We start from the raw sequence: 4,403 nt of genomic DNA on the forward strand, positions 1-4,403 counted from the left end.
AGGGCTGCCAGCTCTAGCTTTGGAAATACCTGGAGCCTTTCTGGGTGGAGCTGGGAGGGGGCTGGTTTGGGGGCAGGGAGGGACCTCAGTGGAGTATGCCGCTACAGAATTCACCTTTCGAAGCAGCCATGTTCTTCAGGGGAACTGATCTCTGTTGCCTGGAGATGAGATATAATTCCAAGGGATCCCGGGACACCAGCTGGGAACTGGCATCCCAACCGCAAACAACAAAAAACAACAGAGCTGTTTGAAAAAAGCAACTGAGAGAAGCATAAACATATTAAAATAAGGCAACTGCAGAGATAAGAATACTGAAACCAAAACAGGTGTGGGTTTTGCACTGGGTTTGTGGGATTCTGAAGTCTCATATCCTTATTTCAGTTGCTTGACCTATGTGGCTGTTAATTCACAATGGTCCCCCAACCCTGTTTCTGAGGTCCGAAGGGGCTCTGGGGGAGGGGGAAAGGAAGATAGGGAAGAAAATGGAGCATCAGTGCCTTCTACCAGCAAATTTTAAGATGAAGCCAGGGAAAGGTACAGGGGATTTGCTTGCTCTTTGTCCCTGAGTGTTGCTTAGGTGTGAATAAAAGAAGAGTTGATTTTTATAGCTTGCTTTTCATTATCCCACAGAATCTCAAAATGGCTTACAATAACTGTCCTTTCCCCACAACAGACACCCTGTGAGGTAGATGAGGCTGAGAAAGCTCCAAGAGAAGCTGTTCTGTGAAAACAGCTCAAACAGGACTGTGATGAGCCCAAGGTCACCCAATTGGCTACATGTGGAGGAGTGGGGAATCAAACCTGCCTCTCCAGATTAAAGGCCACCACTCTTAACCACTGACACCAAGCTGGCTCATGTAATCCATCTTGACTCTCTCAATGAGACTGTGATGTAAATAAATTAAAAAAAAACATACTAGCTGTAAAGCTTAACCAAATGAGTAGAAGGTAATCTAATACATTAATTTAATGCTCTTGTCTAGGGCCCTCTCCTAAGCACCGATTAGCCCCAAACCCATGTTACTTCAGTAATGCTACAGGCTCAGTTGCTTCCAAACCTTTCAGAAGGGTTGACCTTGGCCTAGGCTACAAGACATAAATTCCATGGCCGTGATTAACCAAGAAACCAGTCGAAGAGTAGAGAAACTGGGCAAGTCTGCTGTACAGATTCTTTGCAAATAAAAACTTTCAGATGAAGAAATTTATCCCGGTCCTGTTGGGAGACATATATCGGAGGCTTGCAATGCCCAAACCATATCACTTCAAGTGTTTGGAAAGGCCTACCTACCAAATGGCATCTACTGTCAAAACCATCTGATATCACCACCATCGACCTCATTCTATGATTTAGCACTGAAGGCAGCAGAATCCTGATTTCACTTGCATTTATTATGTTTTTTTCTAACCTTGGGGATCCTCTCTCCCCCCCCCCCCCATTTGCTACGAATTCATCAAATGTTTGCCTAGATTGTTGAAGGTAGAAAAGGAAATGAGCTTAGACAGGTCTCTCTGCAGCTTTACTCACCACCAGTGAAAATGAACTCATTGCACAGAGATAGACTTATCGTTTATTTTTATTATCTTTTAAAATGAAATGCTCCGTTTGGTTTTGTGCACAGCAGAGAGCTTTTCCTTTCTGTTTTCAAATCCTTCCATAACGATAGAGAGAAGTTACGGTAATGAAAACACCATGGAGATATATGCTGAATCCCCCCTCGAATCCTGAATGGCAGATGCTTTTGGCTGGCTGTGCTCTCGGAAGATGGCTAGAAAGGACGGGGCATGCCTGCAAGAGACTTTGTGGACTTTAATAAGGATTTCCTCGGCTCCTTCTAAACTGTAAAAATCGTAGCTTGCCCAGAGCTGAGGGGTTTCTAGAGCCTCCCTTTGTAACTCCTGGCTTAAGATGTGTCTGTTCTCTGGGAATTCGGGGGGGAAAGAGATTCTCTGCAGACTTGTGAGCTTAGGTTTTCTGTGCAGTTAAAACAGTCTCCCTAACAAATGGGCTTTTAATGAATATACACACACAGGAATCCATTCCAGCATTTTAAAAAGATCTTATGACCCCCCCCCCCCAAAAAAAAAAATCTTAATCTATCTTGGCTACTTCCCTCCAGGTGCCCCATGTCCCCCAAAAGAAGCCCACCCCACAATTCAAGAGCTTTTACTTCCTTTGGCAGGCTATCTCCAAATTCTCAAGAACTAACAACCCAATAATAATGTTTTTTACAACAGTGACGCCAATAAGGAAGAAAATTATTAGTAGGCCCTCTAATGGTAATCATACTCCAGTTCAATGACATGTTATATCAATTAATACTTTACTTTGTTTCCTCCCTACCCACGTGTCCCTTTAGTTTAGTCTATGCTTGGATATTAAGTCTTGGGACAGAGATTTAAACTTTTCCTTTTTTATTCTCTTCTGAAACATTTATTTTTCTTTTAAGAGTTCTAGAAGCAAGTTATTCTATCATTAATTACATTTTATCCTGTCTTTTGCTCCCAAGGAACTGAAGACAGCATCAATGAGTTTCTTCCCCTTCTTTTTATTCTTACAACAACTCTGTGTGGTACTTTAGGATAAAAGGTAGTGTGTGTCCCAAGGTCAGTCAGTGAGAGTCATGAGAATGGAGAATTTGGATTTCTCAGGCCCAATTCCAGTTACCTAACCATCTAACTGTGAGGCAAAGCACCTCAGATTCCCTCCAAGGGTTAATGTGTATAATAATAGCCTCTTTTAATCTTGCAAGTGTTACTAATTGGGCTTCTCAGTCTACATTCCTTTTATCATCTTAAAGTAAGGAATAGGATAATTGGCTCATCATGAAAACCTGCAAGCCACTAGATGGCAGGGGGAGAATCAGGAACGATGAGGTAATTTCTTAGAAGGTTCTAGCAAAAACACAGACTGATTGGATTTTTCTGGCTGGCCAGAAAAATATAATTGAGTTATAAGAGCTGTGAGAGAGAAACTAGTCTGGATTTTGATGGACTAAAGGCCATGACTATGATCAGCTCTTACTGCAATGGATATCAATGTAGACAACACCTGAGCGAAAACTTGTAAGACTGAGCCATCTAATTCGGAGCTCAAATGCATTAGATAGTTAACCTAGTTTTTCTTGTTTTCTTTGCTGAATGAGTTTTTAGAGGATTGTTTTCTTGTGCACACCAGCTCTGTCCTGGAGTTCAGTCCTGGACTCTCTGACACCAACCATAATACTATACTGACTCAGCCCTATCGTCCAAATGTGATGGATTTTTCTTAATTTTGAAAGGGTCCTTATCTGTACTCCAGCTGTGCTGAGAGTCAAGGTGTTTTTGAAATTTAATTATTAGATGTACAAGAAAATTGTTTTTTTAACCCTGCTTTTCTCTCAAAAGGGCTTACAGTTGCCTTCCCTTCCTCTCCCCACAGCAGGCACCTTGAAGCTGGGAGAGTTCTGTAAGAACTGACTGGCCCAGGGTCATTCAGCAGGTTTCCTGTGGGGGTATGAGGAATAAAACTCACTTCTTCAAATTTTGAGTCTGTCACTCTTAACCACTACACCACATCAGCTCTCTAAATGTAAACTCATGAATTCCAGCCCCTCTCTGTTTTCTGTCCTTCTCAGCACAGGTTAATTCTTTTCTGACATGTGCCAGTAGCGGATTCTTCAAAAGATAAAAACAACACATGTGAAGATTGTACAAATGTCTCCAAAAGGGTGTAATGGAAACAGGTGAATCATAAACAACAAGCTAAAATCCTAGTCCATCCATCCATGGTTCCTCTATATATTTGTGAAACAGCCTGGGGGGTGGGATGTGTCTGGCTGTCCAAGTTGGAATAGGACTTTGGTGGTTGCACCCTGATTGGCCCTGCCCCTGCAGCTCCTGCCCTCCGTCCCTCTAGCCTCTTTGCTCTCAGACGCGTCTCAGTGCCTGGAGCCAGCAGCAGGTAAGGGGAGAGGGCCCTGGACAAAAGGTCATGGTGGAGAGACTGCTAATGAGGGCCTCCCAGACTGCTAGGCTGGGCCTGCTCACGAGGGCTTCCCGGCCTGCTGACTGCCTGCTAAGGAGCTCTGTCCTGGGCCTGCTAATAAGCTGGCCTGCCCGCACTCGCCCCACTTGATGCGGCCTAAAGACACCTTACGCTGCCTGGCCAGGGGCCAGGGGAGGGGGCCCTTTCAAGGCCCATTCTTAGGAACGGGCTTTGAAGTTAGTGTTTGCATATTCCAACATTTCTCTTTATTTAGGGCCTCATTAAGGGGCACTTAAAAATAAAGATATAAAGACTTCCTGGACAGAAGGCTCAAACAAGTAATTATATTTATTCAGTCTAAAGAATCAGAATCATAGGCCTTTATAAAGTACAAAAAGACAACCATAAGCAATAAAAGCCGGTTACTCTATAATCACAC

The sequence above is a fragment of the Paroedura picta genome, chromosome 6, assembly GCF_049243985.1.
Source record: "Paroedura picta isolate Pp20150507F chromosome 6, Ppicta_v3.0, whole genome shotgun sequence".
Lineage (NCBI taxonomy): Eukaryota > Metazoa > Chordata > Lepidosauria > Squamata > Gekkonidae > Paroedura > Paroedura picta.